Raw genomic sequence first — 24,275 nt, 5'->3', positions numbered from 1 at the left:
GCACCCTTATCATGAAAGGAAGAGGTGGCTGGGGAGGGTATGCATTTGAAAGGTCAGATGGCATCAGTGTGGGAGAAAGGAGGAGGCTCAGAAGGGGGATAGAAGCCATTCTGTAAAAATATAGTTTTAAAATAAATAAAGCAATGCAGAGGTGTCTGGGGTCAAAAAGCACTGCAGTATGGATCCTGTCTGCTTCTCTCTTTCATAACCGACTTTTTTGTTCCAAGTCTCTGTCAAAGTAGTAAGTTCCCTAATGAAAAATCTCATAATTAACGTATATTAGAAGTATTCTTGGAAGCTAGCACACCTGTGAAGTAGAACATGTTTCAATGTGTGCTTGGGAAAATAAAAAATCCCAAACCAATTGCCAATTTATTTAGATATATCTTTCTGGGGATATTAAGGGTTAGCTGAAATTGCATGCAAAGGGAAATGAAAATGTTAAACTTCTGCATGTTTCACTATCTGGGTTTTCCTGTGGAAATGCAATGTAAATAAAATGGAAAACTTGCAGCAAATGAAAGTGAGTGTAAAATGTCAAAATATTTCTCAGTAATGTTTTGCAAGCACTTGCTGTATTTTTAGGCTTGTAATGCTCTTTGAAAAGCTGCTGAGAGGTCTGTACATCAGATCTTGACTCAGGCTGAATACATCTACTCTGCTTCCACGCAAATACAACTTGACCTGTGGCCTGATGCCTTGGGAGGAAAGGGAACTCACTGGTGACGTGTGCTTATTTAAGGACAAGAATAAAACAGACCTGCTTTAGGCAGAAGCTCCTAGGGCAGGAAAAAACTGTCTGCCAAGGGACCTCTTTGCATGACTGTGACAGTAGAGACCAGGGGCATTTTGCTGCTAATCTTGGATTTTATTTTATTTTATTTTTATTTTATTTTATTTTTTTCTCTTAGTGGACAAAATATCCCATGCATCAAAGATAAGAGTCTATCTGACAGCCTGTTGTAGCAGCTGACACATCCTTGGGTAAAAACAAAAGAGGAGGTGGAGGGGAAGAGTGTATCTGAGGACATTTTGTGTTGATATTTAGGGCGTTGCTGGCTCTGGAATAGCCCAGATTTGTGTCTCAAAATGGAACTGTTAGTACATTTGCTTTCAAAGGTGGCTGGTATGTTTTGGAGGTTATGACAGGGCTTGGCAAGGACTGTGGTGGCGTTGAAGTAACCTGGGTTGTTTGGGCTGAGGGTGCCAAGCCTTGGTCTCATACACCCCTAGCAAAGTACCTGTGGCAATGTATATTTTGGCTTCCTTAATTACACTTTCAGCGCTCGCATCTGAATATATGATGCTTGAGACAGGTGTAACTGCCTGATTCTTCTCTCCCAAATTGTAGCTCTTGGTTTATGTTGACTCTGTCACAAAGTCTGTTGATGCTAATTAACATTGCCCATTGTGAAAGGGATCAGGTCCCTTATGTGAGAGAAGTTAAGAACAATGAACTGTAATTTCATCCTGATATACTTGTGTGACTCCATGCTAATTATATATATATATATTTAACTTGCTAAGATGTTTGCAGCAAATGGGGTATAAACCGTGCTTCTTTAAATGAAGAAACGTCATAAAATTATCTGGGATACCAGCAACATCCCTGTCCTTTCAGTTGCACTCAGAGGAGTGTTTTATGTTATGCTGCAGTTGCTCACGGAACAGAGTACAAGTAGCTGGTAGCAAAATCTAACTGCTGCCCAGTTCCCTCACAGAGGAGTGACTATGGGAGCAGGGATAACACTTGCCTTGCCTCTCCACAGATATTAGCACAGAGCAAATGCACACTTACTAAAGACTGGCCTATTAGTTTTCAGAAATTATAGGTGAAAATAAGCATTTGGGGTATCTGGGCTTCTTTTAGCATTCATCCTTGCATAATTACAATATCCCCAGCTCCAGGCATGTAAAAACTCCTGAGTCAAGTCTAAAAATCCATGAAACTGCCTTAAGTTGTGAAATACTAATAACTTCAAGTTCTGTTTTTACTTACTTTCTAGGTTGCCAGCCTCTTCACTGTGCTTGTCTTGCTGTTTTAAGCTTTTATGCAGCAGTAGATGCTGGTGCTTGTAGAAACAGCACTGAGCTTGTCTGCCTAATTCTCCCAGGGTACCACTATCTCTGCTTGTATTAACAACCTACCTGCAGAAATGGAAAGGCCATACTGCTGGTATGTGGCTTGTGCCCTTGGATTAGGTGTCCTAATTATATTGTAAAGTCCCTCGGAACTACCTTAGTCTGTGGGCTCCTCTTCTGCCCTCTTGGTTGTGCTGTGTAACCAGGTGCCTTTTGGTGGCATCTTATGTGCTAGGTCATACCTGGAAATATTTTGACCTTTGTAAAGTGCTTGTAGTGGTAATACTGAAAAATGTCCTTGCTGGTGACTTAGGGGAATGCACTGGACATCATGAATATTTGGGATGTGTTTTAGACTTCAGTTTCTTATGAGAGCATATCTGTGTCTTTCACCCATATTCATTTTGGTCTGAGATGTTAATTTTGTATTCTAGTAGCCATGGAAATGGAAGACTTTAAAATTATGCGTCACAACAGTCTTAGGCTCCTCTCTGATGGAGATCTTAGTGTGAACAATTGAATATTTTGTTGTTTGTGGGTTTTTGGTTTTTGTTTTTTTTTTTTAATCAAGCATGAGAGTGAAGTCCCAGAACAGCTTCTCAGTGAGAGCCATTGGTAAGAATTTGAAGCCTAGAGTGGTTGTAAAACCGAGCACAGTGAGCTTGTAAATGGGATTTAATGGCATAGAGTCCTTTGATAAAACAGGATTGAATTTAATTACCTAAATGACCCATGTACGCAAAAAAGAAACTAATTAAGGAGCTTCTAGTGAAATGCAATAGACGTAAGGTAGCAATTGCAAATTTATTGATTTTGATAGCTCAATTGTGGAGATTTCATGTTCTGCAAATTTCATGGTCTACACAGCACAAATGTGTAGACCAATGCTGTCTCAAACCATCCTTGTGGGGAGAACCTATGGGAATAATTATGCTTTGGAATATGATAATGCAACAGTTAAATCCCAGTTCATGCAATAGCACACTGCTGAGTGACCCTTCTCCAGGCTGCAGTGTACTTTAGTGACACCTGGGCTGCCTCAAACCACTTAGGCTAGCAGGAGCAGACTGGTTTCAGCTGCACCATGCTTGACAAGGTGGGTGAGCCCAACCCAAACTGTGTACTGTCCCAAACAGGCACTTTGTACTGTCCAAACAAGAAATTAAATATTAATTCCAGGTTGCAGTGTATGTTTGTTTATTTCTCAATGCCCACAACTGTTTCCATGCTCTGTTAGTGTTCTGGGTACTTCATCTAAAGCTATCACAAGTACCTCTGGACTTTGGTAATCTGATAGCTAGATTTATTACATATAGAAGCTCAGGAGAAGAACATGCATTGATTAATTTGCCAGACATCTGCTAACAAAATCTCTGGCACAATCAGTGTGATGTTCCAGCTGCCACCTGGCTGGAGAGTGAAGCTGTGCACCATGCTGAGTCTGCCCTGTGAGCCTCTGGTTTTTAATTTTCAGAGGTATTTACTGCTACCACCAGGAAGATGGAGCAAGCAGAGCACTCCCAGCGCTCCTTGAGAGCACTTCTGCATTGTGACTGATTTGTAGCTAGTTTTGACTTTTGGTGAAAACCACTTCTGGTGAGAATGAAAAAATTCCTAGAAAGGGAACACACTGTCTAGTTATACTTTGTGTAACAAATGGTAACAGCTGTGCAATGTCTGTTCTCCATGTATTTAATTCTCAGCATGGTTTTCTACTCTCACTCATGTCTTACAAATAGAGGTGGACCATCCTGTAGAGACATGTACAAATCTCTTTACAAAGCTTTTCCTTCATTCTTGCTGTAAGATATTCTAATTCTTGTGCACACCGTGGTACTGGGCTGTTAAATGCATGATGCTAGCTGTTGACATGTTTGCCCATTTCTTTGTGGATGGTGGTCATGTACTCCTTTGCTGAGGTTTGTTGGCAGCTCCAGGTCTGGATGGCTTAAACAGCAGAGGCCTCTGATGGTCCAGTACCAATGCATATTAAAAGCCAAAGAAAATTAACAAGGCTGTATTTTTTTTTTTCATATGTGAAGTACTTCTAGAGATTGCTGCTCTTGGTCTTTGTTTAGGAACAAAAGCCAGACTGCTCAGTTAAATGCTTGCCAATGGCTTCTGATGAGTCAGATCACCAAGAATCTTTGGTCATCTTGGCATCACCTGGTCATCTTGGCACCCACACTTGCTGCCTCTCAGTAAGGTGTTCCAGAAGTTCTATACACTTTTGTTTTCCTAATCCTAATTTATAAACTCTACTTTCATCAGCTTCAGATTAGTTTTGATTGTATGCATTTAAACATTGCTTACTGTGTTGGAGATTGGTTACCTACCATTAATTGGTATTGTTATAATTAGCCACACTTTGTGGATTAATAATTTGATAAGGTGTTTTAGAAAATGAATCTGTTAAACTGTCATGAGATCTGTTTGGAATATACTACATTAATTCTGTGGGCCTGTGTGAGTTCAGTGCCTCTGGAGTCTTCCATCTGGGGTAGTGGGGTTAGGATTATTGCGTATCAAGAAGTGCAGGAATTAAGTTGCCATGAGATGTCATTGAAGGCTCATCACCGAGAGTCAATTTCATTCATCTGCATTGATAATAAGCATGCTATCTGCTGATGTATGCTTCTAGCAAGTGAAGATCCACCTCCAGAATGTACAGTTATGGGTGAGAAATTCTTCATTCAGTTTGTGAAGTGATTATTTTCTTCCTTCTGAATGTACATTTGGATATCAAAGGATATATGACATCTTCCTACTTCTAAACCTGGTTCTTCTATTCCTGGTATCCATTTGTATCAGAATATTACAGCACACCTCCTACCACTGACAAATGATGCTGCTTCTCCCATTCTCTCCACTCTTCTTTTTCCTCAATGAGCAAATTTTCATAATAGCTTGATTAAAGCTTAATGCAGTCATGCCATTAATTCCACATTATATAGTAAGTCTGAATAAATCCTTTCCTTAATTTAATTTCAAGATATTCAGAAATTCTGCTCCAGGTCTTTTCTGTGTCCTTCTTTCGGTTTATAATACAGGGCTTTTGCTGGGTATTTTCAGTCCATTCTTTTCAATTGCAGTGTAAGTAGCAGTGAAATGTAGGCTCCTGGGATGATGTACTTGCTCTAGTGCACAAGTTAAGAATAGTGAAATGAGATCTAATAGCCACAGAAGTGATTGAAACTTTTTGATGAAATAATTTAAAACCCCACTCTGTTAAGAGAGTCCATAGCTGAAATGATTTCTTAAAACAGATTTTTAAAGGGTATGTGTTCACCTTGTGTTTGTTCCTGTACGGAGAACAAGCCTGGACAGAAAGATATTTGTATAGCTTCATCTTCCATATGTTTTCCACCAGAACAGCTTTGAACTTTAAGTGTTGCACTTGCCTTTATCCAGGTTGACAGAAACATGCAACGTATTCAACACAATGATAGGAAACCTACAATTTGGGGGTAGGGGGAGGAATTACACTACCAGATTTTTCTTTCTGAAGTTCAGTGTAGTTCTCCTTGTTTTAATCTGGCAGTTTAAACCGGGGTACATCACTCCAGTTTCCTCCAGAAGTGTCATAAAAATTTTAACTGTGGGAGAGAATAAACTCTTGTGTGAGTTTTTCCTGAATTAACCCCTGAGCTCCACATGATTTTAAGGGACTCACACTGACTTTACTGAGTGAGAGACTGTTCCTTGTTCAGTTCTGAGCCATTTGAAAATTCAAAAATATGTATTCTTTGTTCCAAATTTAATTGTTCACCACTTTCGTAGGCTGGAAGCTCATCCTAGTATTCTAGCCCACGGATGGATAACAGAAGCCTTGCGCTCATTAGCAGCTCAAGCAGGAAAAAACTCTGCAATTTTTCTTTTCCAATCTATGTGTCAGGGCTGTACAACTATAAATCATTGCGACGGCGGAGGACAGTCTCTTAATTAAATGACAGCTATAAGTCACTCTTCCTGTAACTCATGCACCAGATAATGCTTTCCAAAGATCTTTCCATTTTGGGCTGTAGTGTTTAAAATCTAGGAACACATTCCCTGTAATACTTAATTTTGTAAAATGTTTTCACCAGTTTCTTCTGTCTTCTGTAAAGTGTGTCCTGTAGCTTTTCAGCAACCAATGCTTAAGCTTTAATCAATGTTTTATCATTTTTTTGCAGTCAAAGATTTTTAAAATGTTCAACATGCTAATAAATAGGCACACACTTTCAGCAACTGCTGTGTAAACATTCATGGGCAAAGCTTTTTAATGCATGGATTATAAAATGTTTTATAATCCTTTTTATTGGATTAGCCATAACATTCATTATTGTTATATTTAGTCACCAATGTTTTTTAAAATGCATGTGGTAGAAAAATGGACTGGGCTCTTCAGCAAGATCCTATCCATGAGGGAGCAGAGGACAGATATAGGTAATCAGCTGCCTTAGGGCTGAATAGGTAAAGGCTGACAAGCAATAGCACCCAGCACCCCTTATAAAGTTGAAAGCGATTTGATGTAGTTGCTGCTTTAATCCAGTGTATTTTCCTACTGTGACAAGCAAAGTAGTCAGAACAGCATAGATGCTTTTCTGCATTAATCTGAGTCTCCAGAAGAGCTTAGGCTTCAGCTGCTCTTTCCTGATGCATATTCTCCAACAGGGTTTGGATTTTTCTTAGCCTATGCATAGTCTCCGCCTCCAGGCAGTACTTTATCTAGACATTGGTAGTTTAGAAATGGCATTAATGGGAGGCAATTATCAGAGTACTAGGAAACTTCAGGGAATTTGAGCACTTATTAAATATTATCTTCCTTTGGTGGTGAGAATCTAGTGCAAAGTGCCTCTCTATTGCTACATTACTGCAGTAGAATCCCCAAAGTTCTTGATAGACCCCCAAGGTCTTGATATTTGCTAAAATACTTGTATGGTTGGAAATGTCAGTTAACTCTGGGTATGGTTAATAGATCTCTTGACTCTCCTAAAATTTTTTCCTTGTGTTTCTCACAGATTTAACAGAGCTTGCTATAAGCAGGACAAAAACAGCTTGGATACTGAGGGAAGGATAGATGTCATCTGCAGTATTTATCATTGCAAAAGATGACCCCAGATCTCGCGTTCTTAGGTGGCAACCTTACCACAGTTTCTTCTGGACCTACCCTGTTTTAGCTTCCTTCGTCACTACCTCAGTCATAACTTATAATTTTCTTCCATGTGCTCTCAACTCACCAGTCACAATTATCTCAAAATGTGTTTGACTTACGTGCTGTTATCTGATCAGCCTTTCCATTAACTGAAAGGTCACCAGAGGGCGGCTTGTGTTGTCGAGTGGAAGTAAAAGCAGTTTCTCCTCATTGGCTTTTCAAAAGCTGCACTTCGGGGCTGCTGATGAGCAGATTATGTCACCTACTCCAGATCAGAAGGGCATTGCTGGAAATAGGAAACTGGGATGTCAGATTTTCCAGGTTGAAGGAACTCTCTGTTCTTCCTCAGTCCTTCATCAGGGCTCATTAGGTTTCTGCAGATTTAGGCATCACCTTTCTTCTAATCTGCACATAACCCTGGAGGCACACCTATTGCACTTTTGCCACATGTTCTGCTGCTATATTCTTTGCAGGTTCTCCAGTTCTTCCTTTGCATTGGGAATGAGAGTAATTAGGCTGCACTGAATGCTTGTGACTAATTCTACACCAGCTCTGCTCACACACAGTTATACCTCATGTGTAAGGGACACCAAATGCCTATGATTTGTTTATTCTTTTGACATCTGCATGGTAGTATGATTGAAAGGAGAGATGTTTGTTGACAGGAGAGGTCTTCTGGCTACTTTATGCAGTTTGGGCATTCTGATTAGTGATGATTGGTTCTGCAGAAAATGGGATATTTGGCTAGAAAAAGTAAAATGATCATAAATATGCATAAAACACATTAAAAAAAAGCAATTACTTTGGCTTTAAAAGCTAGAAACAGTTTAGCAGAACAGATGGGTTGCATAAATCTGGCAAAAATGAGGGCAAGAGGGATTTGTGTGCATGTGTGTGTAGTATGCAGCAGAGGACAAACCAGGATTTTCATGACAAAGAACTTACTGTGGCTTAAAGTGTCCGTTATCCTACATTTTCATAGTAGTAGTAGTGGCTGAGATCACTAGATGAGGCTCACTTCAGCAGTGTGTGGAATTACAAATGAAACTCCTATCACCAAATAGTTGCTCTCTAGTGCATAAACCCTTCTTGAGGGTGGGGAGGCTCCTGTATAGTGGCTTTTGTATACCACATACTAGGTAAAAGCCTCATCTCTATAGACTTTCTGTTAGAAACAAGTGAGAATAGTTTTGATGTCATCAGTACATTCCATCTTGTAGTGGAGTGAGCACAAGATGGAACATACTTCAATAACGCTGAAAATACATAAATTTTCATTATGACTGCCTGCAGCAGTCATTTGTCTCAAATTCTCAGATTCCTAAGGATGGAGAAATAACACACCTGTTGATTTTGGTGTTTATCTAAGGGATGCTTTTGTGCTATTTTGATTTGAATGCTTCAGGAGAGATTCAACTGATTTTTTTAAGAAAATTTGAGGTCTTTGTAGCTTTCTGCCTCTTGATGTGTATAAGTATACCCAGGGACTTTGGCACAAAATATTCTGGTTTTACCATGCTTCTAGCCCCCTTGATCTGAGATAGATGACACAGCACTGTATCCTCCACATCTCAATGTGTTTTCTGGAATGTGTGGATCACATTGGTCAAATCTAACCATTGCCTGAGTGGCATCCAAGGGACGTTTTCTTAATTGTTTTTCATTTTTATTGCTATATATTGTTCCCAGGTAAACTTTAAAATTACTTGAGGACTTGCTCCATCATTTAGGTGGTTTACAAATAAATGTGACCTTTCTTGTAATTGTCAGCAGTCTTACCTGGAAGCAACAGCCTGTTTTGTGTCAGTCTGGAGCTGTACTGGTCCACAGTACAGATTGCAATGGTTATACATTAATTTTTTTAAAAGCTTTGAAATTTTATATTTTTTTTTACTAATTTTAATATTCATTGGATTGAGTTGAAGTGCAAGCATATATAACTTTAAGAGGGCTCTAATTTAAACTTAGTATTATATCAAACAACTTCTATGAAATAAGTTCAGTTCCATAGGTAGCAGATGCACACTCTTTACACATGAAACAGGCTTTTTAAGCAGCGAGTCTGTGCTACAAAATCTAATTCTGCTGCTAACAAGCAAATAGGTGGATTTTGTGTCCTATTGATCTCAGAATTACCTGACTGATGCCAAAAATCAATTAAAGACTTCTTCTGAACAGTCACAAGACAGGATCCTTTTTATTAAGCCTGTCCCCATGATTTATAGTTTTGCCATTAGTGTTAATGTAGACTTAAAATATCAATACTTCATTCTAACACCTTCAAAGCAGCATTGATTCTTCCTTATCTAGGCTCCTTCTTTTGCATGGACTCTACCCAGGAATTTTTTTGTGGTTGCATGGATGCATTTCACACAATATCACAGTATGTTAGAGATTGGAAGGGACCTCGAAAGATCATCTAGTCCAATCCCCCTGCCGGAGCAGGAACACCTATATAATGTTACACAGGAATGTGTCCAGGCGGGTTTTGAATGTCTCCAGGGAAGGAGACTCCACAACCTCCCTGGGCAGCTTGTTCCAGTGTTCTGTCACCCTCACTGAGAAGAAGTTTCTTCTCAAGTTTAAGTGGAACCTCTTGTGTTCCAGTTTGTACCCATTACCCCTTGTCCTATCATTGTTTGCCACTGAGTAGAGCCTGGCTCCGTCCTCGTGACACTCCCCCTTTATATATTTATAGACACTTATAAGGTCACCCCTCAGTCTCCTCTTCTCCAAGCTATAGAGACCCAGCTCCCTCAGTCTTTCCTCATAAGGGAGATGCTCCATTCCCTTAATCATCTTCATTGCCCTGCGCTGGACTCTCTCCAGCAGCTCCCTGTCCTTCTTGAACTGAGGGGCCCAGAACTGGACACAATATTCCAGATGCGGTCTCACCAGGGCAGAGTAGAGGGGAAGGAGGACCTCTCTCCACCTACTAACCACCGCCCTTCTAATACACCCCAGGATGCCATTGGCCTCCTTGGCCACAAGGGCACAGTGTTGGCTCATGGTCATCCTGTCATCCACTAGGACCCCCAGGTCCCTCTCCCCTACACTGCTCTCTAACAGGTCGTTCCCCAACCTATACTGGAACCTGGGGTTGTTCCTGCCCAGATGCAGGACTCTACACTTTCCCTTGTTATATTTCATCAAGTTATTCCCTGCCCAACTCTCCAGCCTGTCCAGGTCTCGCTGGATGGCAGCACAGCCTTCTGGCGTGTCAGCCACTCCTCCCAGCTTAGTGTCATCAGCAAACTTGCTGATAGTACACTCAATTCCCTCATCTAAATCATTGATGAATATATTAAATAATACTGGTCCCAGTACTGACCCTTGAGGCACTCCACTAGTTACAGGCCTCCAACTAGACTCAGCCCCATAGACTACAACTCTCTGGCTTCTCTCCTTCAGCCAGTTCGCAGTCCACCTCACTACCATTTGCTTGAGCCAAGATACAAACACATTAAAGCAACTGGTTTGTATTGACATTCTTATGATGGGCAACATCTTCTGTAACTGCAAAAACAAAAAGATGGGCTCTATCTGTTTGTTATTTGATTTCTTGTTGGAAATGGTGAGGGCAGCCCTCTAAAAGCATCAGTGCTGTTTCCAAGGTGCACTGCTGTACTACCTTAATCACCATAGGCTAACATGCAAGGAATAACACAGGACCACCATCCAAAGGAAACAAACACTGCACTATTAAATGACCTCTTTAAACAGTCTGCTCTCCTGCATCTTCAGGTATGTGTTATGTTGTCTTCAGACTAAAAAAATAGGTAACTATGCTCTGTAGGTAAGGCAGAAGGATGAATAATAATATTTAGTGTAAAAAGTATGTTTCACACTCAGGCAATTATTTTGTTGATACCACTCTCCATTTACTGATGGTTTTATACCATTGTAAAGCTTTGGGAAATGGCAGGGAAAATAATTTTGATCTTGAAAGCTTATGAATTTTGTCCCTCTTCAAAGTTGCAGAGAACTGAACAGTCTGCAAATCATGGCAGGTCAGATGTAAAGAGGAAATTCAGACGACAAGAAAACAGGATGTGAAGAGCACCCTTCAAGGGATGTTCCAGCAGGTAGTAGAAGTGGTAAGGAGGCAAGGAAATCAGTGGGGACTATTCAATGACAGAAATGTAGAAGAGACATCTGGGAATGAGAAGACCCACAGACAAGTCTAAAAGGGATTAGATAAATTAATGTACAAGAATTTGAGAGCAAACAGTGTTCGATAACACCTCCAACTGCCATTGCTGGAGACCAGACTGAGCTGCATGGACTCTGGTTTTGACTCTTTTATCATCCTCATGGAATGTTTATCTCCCTTTGGAGAAAGTGAGGATAAGTGGTGCTGGACCAAGCACAGGTGCTGTGATGACCCTTTGCTTGTTGATCAGATCTTGAGGGTTTGTTCCTGGAAAAGTCCTGGTACTGAACCCAGTGATTAGTCTTTATTCTGTCTGCCAAGAAGGTGAATTAGTAATTTTGGTCACGATTTACAGCTTGCAGCAATTATCCCACAATCTGTGTATGTTTTAAAAGTTAACAGAGAAGAAACACAGATTTAAAAAAAAAAAAAATTGAAAGCTTTCCAGTTGCTCTAGCTGCCTCAGCTGGTCACAAAGGAAAAAGCCACCAACACTGCTGTTTGACTTGCATTAAGAATGAAATCTCTGCATTTGTAAGCAAATGCTGGAGCGCAGTATGCTCATATGTTCCCGGCATCTTGTAATCTCTCTGGATGAGATTCTCATACCTTCTATATACCAAAGCCCAGGAAGAAATTTATAAGCCCTTTCTGTGTCCCTTTTAAGCCCAGGTGTGTAGTGACCTGCAGTACAATTTATGTACTCCTTCAGCTAAATTGTCAGCCTGTAATTCACACCATCTGCTCCTGCCAGTGCTTCCCCAGTCTGTCCTTTATATTGTAGTGGGGGCTTAGAGAAGCTCATGTCTCTGCCTCCTTGCAGCTGGACCATTCCCCTGCATTAGAAGACACTTCACTATTCAGCAGACATTTTCCATCAGTGTCCTTCCCTCTGCCCCCAGGCCATGCCTGATGGTTGTAAGCAAGAATACTTATGTACAAATAGCAGCATTTTACACTTGCCTGCTGTGCTGAGGTCAATGGTCACATTTATCTTTTTTTAATGTTTAGCACTTATTTTTCTAAATTGTCTGATTCCTTTAAAAATGGATTTCTTGTCAAAGGCTCTTTCTTGTAAAAATGAGTCCTTGTGGGGTTTGGGTTTTTTGTTTGTTTTTTTTTTTTTCCCTAGTCTACATGGACTTCTAGATGAACTAGGTAATCTTTAAGGTCTGTTCCAACCCCAACTATTCTGTAAAGAGAAAAATACTGAAAACTGGGATAACTGTAGAATAGAAATAACTTTCCTTTGCTTAGTGTGGTCTCAGTAGAAACAAGGCTAGTAATCAGCTTCCTTTTAGGAGACTGGGTTTATGGAGAGACCAACTGGTGCAGTGAGAACAAAAGCTGGCAAACCAGATTCTCGGTCTTAGAATTGAGGCACAAAGTGTGTGACAGGTATATAGCCTATGAAACCCAGAGACTGAGGGAAAGGGTGGCACTTATATGGTGTCATATTAATCTCTTGATGTTATGGGTTTTGGTAGCAAGCAGAATTATGAATTCTACCTCTAAAACCCATTTTTCCACATAAATTGGACTAGTACCTCTGGAACAGATTGGTTTGTGAGAAATGCTCATCTGCTGCCATCCAGACTTATTTTTCCTGTACTCAGGTTAGATGACTTTATTCAGGTGCTTGATAGTGATTTACATTGTCATATGCAGAGCTCTTGATACACTAGGTGAAGCATACCCACAAGTGGGATTTGATACATGGATGTTCATAGCTTCGCTGGGAGATATTTCTTTAATAGCAGGGAAGATGCGTTTCAAATTGGGAATTTCTTGTTTTAGAGCTGCTTGCTGTGTTTTGAAGAGAGTTTGTATTTATTGATGACCTTAGCATGTTGATGGCCTGTTTAGAGGCCGTGATTTTTAACTAGGAAGACTCTTTCAAAACAAGATCTGCCTTTATTACTTACTGATATTTCTTTGGAAGTTCCTGGTAGGATGTTAAGAGACCCATGTGCATAAGGGATAGGTGTATGTGCACAGCTGACCACTTCTCTAGCTTCCATTTGTAGTTTTGGAGCTTGTTAGTTTTTTCAGTTTTATCTGAAGTGTGCAGGAAGGGCCACAAAGTTCTGAGTCCTTACAAGTGCTGTGAAAATGACTGCCTGAACAGAAGATAGATGACAGCAGGATAGTGGTCCTGCTCTGGGAAAAAGGTCTCTTTACCAAGTACTAGAAGCTTCACATGTTAGACAGTGAAAGTGAGATCAAGGAAAAGGCTTGATATATTGCTTCAAATGTGGAAAGTCTAAATAAGAGCTTGTAACTTTCCCAGTATTAAATTCAACTAAAAGCAAAGCTTGTAGGAAACCAGGCTCCATGCTCATCAACCCAGACTTTCACGGGTTCATACCTGAGCATTTTGTGTAAAGGACTGTTGATGAAATTCTTGCTGCAAGAGATGTAACAGGGCCTGTAAAACATATGGCTATCCTTAATGCAAGTGGAAAATACATATCCTGTTTCATTTTCCTCATGTTCTACTGCTGCAGTCTGATCAAGCTCTCAGTAGTGTGCCTTTCTGCATAGGAGGCCAGCTTTATGCAGAATATAGTGCAAAACATGGTTAGCTTCAGAAACTCAAGTACAAATATGCTTCTTATATTTGATAGACAAGTCATTGGAAGCAATGAAAATTCATGCTCTCAACAAATGTGATGTACTTATTTATATTCTATTCAAACTGGAAATTCTGGGCAAGAGTTTTGATTTATCTTTAATGTTACTAGTTGCCATGTATCAGCAGGTTTGCTTTAGAGCTTTCAAAGGCTCAGGTTAAAGGCACAACTAATGGGATAAGGCTGCAATAATAAAAATAAAACCAATTCGGAAGACTGGAAGATCTTCCAATTAGGTGGGGAGCCTGAGCTTTGTCATTAGTATAGTGGTTCCCGATTCAAGCAGGAGGCATCTCCAGTTGGAATATGATTTCCCCGTTACATACTGCCTCTTCTGCTTCTTGATAACCTTCAGGAGTTCATGGGTTTGTACAATTTTTTGGTTGGTTGCCTTCTCTTCTGCCAAACTACTTTGAGCCAGCTGACATAGGACCACAGAGAAATTTAGAGCAGATGAGGGCCAAAAGTGTTGCTAGCCTTTGGGGCTGCAACATACACCATTATATTACATGCTTACACTGTAAAAACAGCAGCTTCTTGTTAATTACCAAGAAGAACTATTCCAGGATGAGGAAGGAATTTGAGGAAACAAGTTTGAGAAGGGGGGTATGTCCTGAGGCAAAGAAATGCAGAGTGGATGAACAGTGTTTCAACATAGTCATATACAGCAAACAACATCCGAAGTCTTTAGCGGAAAAAGAAGGATGAAGCTCCAGAGGAAAACATTGAGCTTGAAGGGTAAGAAACAGGATGGGAGCAACTGTGGCTCTGAAACAGTGATGAAGATGGGGAAACAAATAAGGCATGTTGACATGAGCCTGAAGTTTAGATAGTCTGCCTGGCCTCAGGTGTGACACAGCTATGAAGCTGATGGAAGAGACAAGCTGGATTGTGGTACTTCTCTGATTTGCTCCAGAAAGAAAGATGCGACAGATCTGGAGCTGTTTTGTAATATTCTTGATCCCTGCATATTGATCCCTGCATATGAAGGTGGTTTGTTTTTGTTTTTTTTTTTTTTTGGGGGGGGGGGTGGTGGTTTTTGTTTTGTTTTTTTTTTGTATTTTTGTGGGGTGGTTTTCTTGTGGTGGTGGTGGTGTTTATTTTTTTTTTTTTTTTAATTGGGACTGTCAAGATACAAAAATATAAGCCATCTCTCCAGGAAAGGCTGAATTTCTGAGATTGACTACATGCTGGTACTCTCTGTAAGCCTGGTCTCCACAGATGAATGATGATCACACAAACTAAGTATAAATTATCTTTTCTGTCTAGGATCTCCTCAGTTCAGCAACTGGTAGATAGCTTGCTTTTTTCTCCAAAGATGGAATTTTGCCTTCTAACAGAGGAACAGAACCTTCTCTGGGGCTTGGGATCTGGAAGGAGCAATGTTTTGATTTAGAGCAGGATTAGGGGATATTGGAATGATATTTCCAGTCAGTGTTAATTGGAAAAATGGGATGACAAAGGCTCCAGGCCCCATTTTATGATGTTTCTTGGGCTGTTCTTCACTGGGACCTGCTGTTGACTCCTGGTTGCACAATGGGTGAATGGCTGAGGTGGGTCTGGAGCTCAGTGATGGCTGGTGCTCCCCTCCTTAGTCAAAAGCAAATCCAGTCAGTAGTCATCTCTCTACTAGACTGTGGGTTTGTTTTCATGGTGGTATGAAGCAGGGCAAAGGGAAGGTCTGAGTTTGATGCTCTCTCTTCTCTAATGTGCATCTGGCTTACTGTAATCAGCTTTGGTTGGGGTCTTGGAGTCATAAGCAGAAAAAAGTGTACTGTGACCCACTGAGCTGGTTCTGAGCCCGCTAACACCTGGGAAAATGGTTGTTAAAAATTCCTGCAGTGTTGCTGTTACCTTTCATTAAATGTTGAAGCTTAAACAGCAACAAAAGGCACTTAGGAGTCCCTCCCTTCTGGATTGTGATCAAGCTTTGGCTCTGTGCCGTAAACTACAGACCTTGGAGGCTCTGCAGCAAAGCCAGAATTAGTTTAAATAAAACCCAGAGGAGAAGGGACCATAGATGTCTTCAGGCATTGCTGTGCAAAGGTGTTAGTAGGGACCTGCTGTGTCAAGAAGTCTGTGTCAGAATATTTTAACATCCAGAATTTCAATACAAAGCCACATAAGGCAATAAAATCAGGCTGCTTGTATATTGTATAATAGGGTACTGTATGACATTGGGTGAGGGAGAAAATTCTCTTCTGAGAGCCGTTAATTGGAAAATGCGAGCAGTATCATTGATGTTGCTTAATGATCCACATGGGGCTTAAAATGCTTAGGAATCTGTTCAGTAAAAGCAAAACCCGATTATTTTTTTACCCATGCAATTTTACATCTAGTGTTTCAGGCATATAAAATTATTTCATGCATCATTTATTTACAATAAATTAAAAATCTCTATTATTCCACTGGAAAAATTGTCATGAATATAAATTTTTTTTTATTGCTACTTTGATACGTGGCTATTCCTGCTGCATGCTTGGGCACTAAGTAATTAAAACCAAAACTGGTTTGATGTAGCATCTTCAAATATTTCTTTGGAAGTATTTATAGTGCGTTAAAATCACCATACTAATTAGCTAACATCTATATTCTGTCATGGCACTTAAAATTAGTGTCTAGGTAGATGATTCATTCTTCATTTGGTACAGGTTACAATGCAGAGTAAAGGAAATTCTGAAGATGAAAGCAAGAAGGAGGGAAGAAGGAAATAGAAGGGTACCTATGCTGTAGCTCGCTCATCCCTTGAAAATGCAGATCAGTTACTATGTTAATAGAAATGGAAAGTAAGAATAAGATTTATAGTCTGTAAATGCTCAAGACTTGCTTTGTTTGCACAGGAGGCTTTACAATTGTGGTGGTTAGGGAGAACAGAGCTGATCTGAATTATTGCTATAGCTGTGAGACTCAGGGCTCAACAAATTCTGAACAAGTGGGTTCACAGAACAATACAGAATTGGTAAAGCCTCCAGCGGGTTAGAGGTTGCAGTGGATTTAGATGAGCAGTGGTCACTGACTTTGCAAGAACCCATTCATTGTTTATATCTAATTCCTAGAGAAATTAACTTACTTAATGAGGAATGTCATCTCAAGCTTACATTTGAAAATGAGTGCATTTGCCCTTTAGGCTGTCTTATAGCAACAGTTGAATTAAAACTTTCAGTGTGAATAGAAGTGTACTTTTCTTATAGACTACATTTGAACTGGTAGTTTATAGTGTGAGCTTTTGTGTCTTGTACATCTAGTTTTCCAGGGACTCAGGAAACTGTTGGATTTGATTTGTATCCTTAGGTTTTAAATAAATCATTATTTTAATGGAGATGACTGATATGCCATTAAGTATTTCTAATTTCATATATAGCAGAAGTAATAAACATTCATTCTGCTATAAATTATATGCACATTTTAGACATGCTTCTATTTTCCTCTCAGACTATCTTCCTGCAGAGGAAGATAATAAACTATAAATTGGGTTGCTTCAAAAATCTTCCTTATTCAACCATTTTGTTTTCAGCAGTAAGTAATTGCTATTGCTTAAGAAAAAGAATAAAGAAGGTCTTCTAAGGTCTTTCCTCTGGTCCTACTTTATAAGGTAGGATCTGATGGCTCATGTATAGCAGCTAATGATATCAGTGAGACACCTGCTTCAGCTTGTGATCTCTAAAAAAAATACTGTATCTAATTTGTTATAATACAAGTTCTAAAACTACCTTATAATTTTCAGTGCATGTATTCAGTTGCTGTGTTGGGAAGAGCAAGGAATAATTGTTCATATTCAACCTCTGCACACCTATTAAGTTGTAATTTGCCTTATCATCATCTCCACTGGTCTTTCACTTAAGCTAAGGAATCTATACAGTTTCTTACTATCTAAACTCTTTAGATCATTAAATCTAAAGAATTTGATTTCACTCTACCTGATCTTACAGGGTTGGCTACTATGGAAGGAAGTGTTCAGGATGTGGGCAGATAATTTTTTTTTTTTTTTTTTAAGGTTTACTTTAATAGTTCGTTCTTTGGTCTTTATTTTAAATATATAGTTCTCTTTTTGTCTGCTGCTGGGTTTTGAGCTGATGCTTTTGGACAAATTTCTACAGTGCCTCTGCAGTCTTTTTCCTGGAGAAATGTCTAATGTAATATCTATTCTTGTGTACAAAAAATACAGACTCTTATTTCTTACTTACATTCAAATGGCAGATTCCAAATTTCATCCACCATTTTGTTGCCCTTCAAATCTTCACAAGCAGGAGTGATTTGATTATCTTGAATAAATTCTCTGCAACCTTAGCTCACTGTCTGCCCCTTCTTCCAGATCTTGTCTGATGATACCTAATGTCATCTGCAGTACTTAATTTAATCAGTTAGTCCATGCCAATATGCCATGTTCCTCTTGCTGGTAATTTAGATGGAAATATGGGCAGTTATTCCTTTCTGTGTATGGCACAAATACAGTGCATGTATTTTTTTTGTTGGGTTTTTTTCCTTCTGTTATAGTCATGTTCACTGTGTTCAGAATGTACAAAATAAAGAACTTAGCTAAATAAAAACAAATCCCAAAACAACAACAAAAAAAAACATGACAAAAATACAGAAGATGTATAAATACAACAGACAACAACCCCTGAATTTCAAGGGTAGGGATGGTATTAGAAAAATAAAAGCCACATATTACTACCTAGATGTATAATCATAGAATGGGGGTAAAGACCACCCAGTTCCAACCCCCCTGCTGTGGGCAAGGGACACCTTCCACCAGACCAGGTTGCTCCAAGCTCTGTCCAACCTGGCCTTGAACACTGTCAGATGTGGGGCAGCCACAACTTCTCTGGGCACCCTGTGCCAGGGCCTCACCACCCTCACAGGGAAGAACTTCTTCCTAACATCTGATCTAAATCTCCCTTTTGTCAGTTTAAAGCCACCCCTGTTGTCCTATTCCTACAGGGCCTTGTCAAAAGCCCTGCTCCAGAGTTCTTGTTGGGCCCTTTAATACTAAAAAGCTGCTCTAAGGTCTCCCCAGAGCCTTCTGCAGGCTGACTGAGCCTGTCTCCAGAGAAGTGGTGCTCCAGCTTTCAGAGCATCTTTGTGGCCTCCTCTGACCTGGCTCCAACAGGTCCACACCCTTCTTGTGTTGGGGCTCCAGACCCGAATAATGCAATAATAAATTTATGAGAATGTAAAAGTGTAGAAAAAGTGTGAAATTATTAATACTAGTAATGATGGACAAAAAATGCTAAAAGCAATGCATAAGTAGGTAATGAGCTGAGGTTAGGGAGTGCATCTAGTGGAACATCACAGATCTCATGAGAAAGAAAATGGGCGGGGGGGATAATTTGAAGCTTGCAGTGGTCAATTTTGCTTGTGCTATTTTTACTTAAGGCAACTGCTGGCAAGTCTATCTCTTCAGGTTCTGAATAGGTGTTCTTCAAATCCCTGCTACATCAATTCAGGAGGTATATCATGGATTTTAGGATGGGGAAAATGGCACCTTGAAACCCACACTTGAACCTTGGGGACATCAAGGAAATCCAATATCCTGATATGTTTGAAATACAATAGAAGGTACTTAGAAAAAGAGTTATAAGTGTTAGGTCTCTGGGAAAATGAGATGGCTGCCAAAATGATGCCTGCCTTATGGTCTTGCAAGGGGAGACAGACTGAAGAAAAGAGGAGAGAATTCATAAGCTCTGTGCAAGAAAATAAGCTGTCAGTTTTCCTCCCATTTAACTTTAAACTCAAAAGGCAGTGAAGTCTAGTGTTAAGTGGAGGACGAAAGATTATCATGCGCAATAAAATCAGTCACAACATGGCCAGATAAATGTCTATAGTCAAAACCTCTTTCGTATATGCAATATCTGTTTAGTCTGTCTTAAAGATACGGAACCAACACACAGCTTCTGCCAGTGAAGGCTGGTGCCCTTAATTTTTAGTGTGTAGAACTTAGCAGCCTTGATGATAAAATGTAAGAATACTTAAAACATACGGAATATGATTTCATGGTAAAGGTAAAAATTGCATTGCAAAGATGTTTTTATAATGTTATTTGAAAAAAAAAAAACAAACCAACAAAGCCCCCCAAAACCCCCAAAACCTTGTACTCCCAGCTTTTTGTAAATTTTACATGGTATAACCCATAGGGTATTTACAAAAAGTATACATTTGCGATATAATAATCCACCTGAGTTCGACAGGGCAGTAGATTTTAGGTAGTAGTAATTTTACAGTAATTACAGTTACAGTAATAACTGTAAATGATTAAGAAAAAAATAAAACCTTTCAGAAGCTCCTATTGCATATGTAGCGTGAGTTCTGCTTTCATCTACAGCCATGAATTTCAAGTGCATTTCCTCACCCTTTTCCTCCAACATTGACAACATTTTATTTAATTAGGCTTTTAGTACCTTCAGAAGCTTTATTATCCTAACCACAAAACCCAGATATAGTTAAATCACCAATTAGGCTTGAGTCTGAAGTGTCAATATCCTGAAGGAGAGAGCAGAGGCTGTGGTTTGTAAGAGGTGCATGTGTTTAAGGTGTTCAGTAAACAGTGATGGTAAGGAGAGTTTACAGGGGAGAGTAACAGGAATCATATGGCTTTTGGCTGACAGAGGAGAGATTAATATTAGAAGTAAAAAAAAATCTTCCCTGTGAGGGTGCTGAGGCACTGGCACAGGTTGCCCAGAGAAGCTGTGGCTGCCCCATCCCTGGCAGTGTTCAAGGCCAGGTTGGATGGGGCTTGGAGCAACCTGGTCTGGTGGAAGGTGTCCCTGCCCATAGCAGGCGGGTGGAACTAGGTGAGCTTTTATAGCATTGTATGATAATGATTCTATAAATTCACTCTGAGTTTTCTTGTGCTATGTGGTTCTAGAGGCAAAGCTTTCAGTCTATGTTAAGTTAGTAAATGGATCGGCTAGTCCTGTCTGCTGGCAGAGCTCCCAGCTCCTGTGCACACCTGACAGCTGACTTGCTTCTTTTAACTGACTTCCTGCAGAATGTAAAGGCTGGTTTAGAGATCTGTTTCTCATTTGTAAGGGCCCAGTGGCCCAGATCACTGAAATACCCTCCTGAAATAAAACACAAACTGCTACTACTTGCATTTTTGGGGTCAGAATATGAAAATAATCAATCTTATTGCTTAGCTTACCATTAGATGAGCAACAACTGTAAAGAACTTGATAAAGGAGTGTGTCCACCAGTCCCCAGCCTGATATAGATCACTGATATATTGTATTGTTATTAAGCTGTAATGCACAACCAGCACTTTATCACCCTTAAGGATGCACCCTGCAGTGTTTGTGGCCTGAATATACTGTGAAGCCTCTTCAAAGCATTGAAGAGAAATTAGTAATAGGCTGTCTCCAGATCAGAATGTAAACTTTTTCAAGTTACATACAATGCTTCCAGTGGTGCTTCATCGTGTCTGTGTACATGGGGGAGAGTACAGAACTGCTGGAAATTTTATCTGGAAATGCCACAAATCTGTGAAAAAAGCATTTCACACATGTTCATAGGCTGTCAGAGCATACTGCAAGATCACCGATTTCCCCCTGCTTACCCATTCTTTAACAGATACAAAGGCAGAAGCAAAGGTGGTTCCTACATTGCCTCAACATTGACTTGCTTGCCAAACCTTTCTCACCAGGTTAACAGCAAATTTGGCCTTTGCAATAATGAGCCATTTGAAGCACCATAACATTATGAAAGTAGCTGAGGAAATACTTAATCTTTGAATTAGGCTTCTGTTTTGGGAGAAATATGTTCGCTGGTTTCTAGTAGGCTTTTTCCTGAGGAAGAGCCAGTGTTAAAGTTGAGCATTGCACCTGTAGAGCACGCTGCCACTCACTGAAAATCCCAGCGGAACTGAACTGTTCCTGGTTACCTAAATGTAGCTAAATGCAGCTAAATGCCACCCAAGACTGCATGTGGGAGAAGATAGGCTTTCATATCCTATAAAGGCAGGCTGAGAGCACTGGGCTTGTTCAGCCTGGAGAAGAGAAGGCTCTGGGGAGACCTTAGAGCAGATTTCCAGTACCTAGAAGGGCCAACAAGAAAGCTTGAGAGGGGCTTTTGAAAAGGGCCTGTAGCAATAGGACAAGGGGGAAAGGCTTTAACCCAACAGAGAGCAGATTCAGATTACATATTAGGAAGAATTTCTTCCCTGTGAGGTGGTGAGGCCCTGGCACAGGTTGCCCAGAGAAGCTATGGCTGCCCCATCCCTGGCAGTGCTCAAGGTCAGGTTGGATGAAGCTTTGAGCAGCCTGGTCTAGTGGAAGGTTTCCCTGCCTGGTCAGAGTGGTTAGAACCATATGATCCTTAGGGTCTCTTCCAACTCAAACCATTCACAGATTCTAAGTTAGTGGTGAAACCTAATCAAATGTAACCATGAGAAGGATGCTTTGCAGAGTGATGATATGAATTACATGATTTTTGCTTTGAGCTGTTTGTGTGGTATGGAGATAAGTCTTTTTAAACAGATGAATCTATTCTTTCTTTTGGAAGTATAAATAAAAATATTTCATTATAAAAATAAATTTATTTAAAATGTAAGTGTTCATTTTGCTGGATGAAAAGCACTAACTGAAAGAAGACATGAAAGCAATAGGAGAATACGAAGGGCACACCCTGTGTTGCAGCTCCTCTTTAATCTGCTACCAGCTGACAGCACACTGCTTTATTGCTGCTCCATCCTAGTGTATCATGAGCTTTTATTAGAACATTTAGATTACTCTCCTTGACAAACTGTCTCTTTTTGATATTAGTACTGTCATAGTAGCCTTCAAACTGCTCGTTGCAGTTGTTATTTAGGTTACTATGTCATTTGCAGCATAATATAGGATTAAAATGTCAGATGGTTTTCCTAGGCCACCTATAGCTCAGTGTCTGCAAAGATTATGGGAAAATTATTCTCCCTTAGAGAGACGAACATTCTGGAGATAAACTATCAAATATTCTCCCTCTAATTAACTAGTCTGTAATGGCTTTCACTGTGTTTGTTTGACTTTGGTAGGTTAGCTACTGGCTTATTATAATACCTTGAATGAAATCCTAATTGTTTCTATTCTCTAACATTTTCAGACAGCTCAAGTTCTGCATCTAAATTGTGGTTTTTTTTTGTTTTTATTTTTCCCTGTCTAGCCCATTTTTTTTGTTTTGGATAATTTAGTCAAATTACTGTGGTATGAAAAAGAATCATCTTTGAAAGATGTAACAAATTCTCTATTTCAGGCCTTTCAAAACAATACCTTTCTATTATTTTGGATTGTGTATAATGTATCATTACAAAGTGTATTTCAATTTCATCTGAAATGCAAGCTGAAATACAACGAATTGTTTAGTTTCATCTGAAAGTATTAGTAATAGTACCGCTGTAAGTGTTTTGTTATTGGGTTTTTTTCTTTTGTTTTTTTTTTCCAGTGCTTTCTCTCTACAGTGGGCACCTACTTAAAGCTAGTGAATATTTCTATTCACTATAAACCTGTTCATATACAATTTGACTTGAGACATTTCAGGCTTATCTGTTGACAGGCTGTGGGTTTCATTTGGATACTTTAAAATCCTTCCCTGTGATGCGCGGATAGACTCCACAACTTGTTAAAGTTGTAAAGTAGGTATGCCTTTTATTCAGCTCTGAGGCGCACAGGGGATAACTCCTCCAAAAGCATGCGCATCTCAGCGTTGTTTCCCCTTTACATTTACCTTCTAAAGTTATACATATGCATGAGGTTGCATAATACGCCTATACATATTCATGTCCTATTCCTGCTTTGTATTATAATGAGCTAAGAAGTCCGTTGCTCCTGTGCAATGCCTCCTAGTGGTCGTGAGTGAGGGTCTAGAGATGAAGTAAATGAGTCTTCCTTGAGCCTGAACTTTTCACTTCTGGTCATTATGCATGCGCCCTGGAGGCTTGGTCTTTATCCAAAGCACAGTGCCAATTTCAGCCGGCCTAGGCGTCCAAAGGACTGGAATGAAGTCACAGTCCCTACTTCTTAACAATAGCTATGTCCTTATATCTAGTTCTACCGTACACGGAGGCATCCAAAGGAAGGGAGTCAAGACATGGTCCCTACTTCTTGACAATAACTATATCCTTATATCTTGTCCTAGCATAATCATGAGTGAGCGATGATATTGTTAAGCAAGTGTCCTGATCTATCCCCTTGTACATTGCAAGTAGGTAAGCATGAGCAAGCAGTAACAGTTAAGTAAGCGGTTTGACCTATGCCCTCGTACATTGCAAATACCATGTACTATAAGCATGAGCAAGCAGTAACAT

The sequence above is a fragment of the Pezoporus wallicus genome, unplaced genomic scaffold (assembly GCF_028554395.1).
Source record: "Pezoporus wallicus isolate ANWC-B61680 ecotype Strahan unplaced genomic scaffold, APGP_CSIRO_Pwel_v1 contig_7227, whole genome shotgun sequence".
Taxonomy (NCBI): Eukaryota; Metazoa; Chordata; class Aves; order Psittaciformes; family Psittacidae; genus Pezoporus; species Pezoporus wallicus.
The sequence above is the reverse complement of the archived record's forward strand: the minus strand, read 5'-3'. Positions refer to the sequence as shown.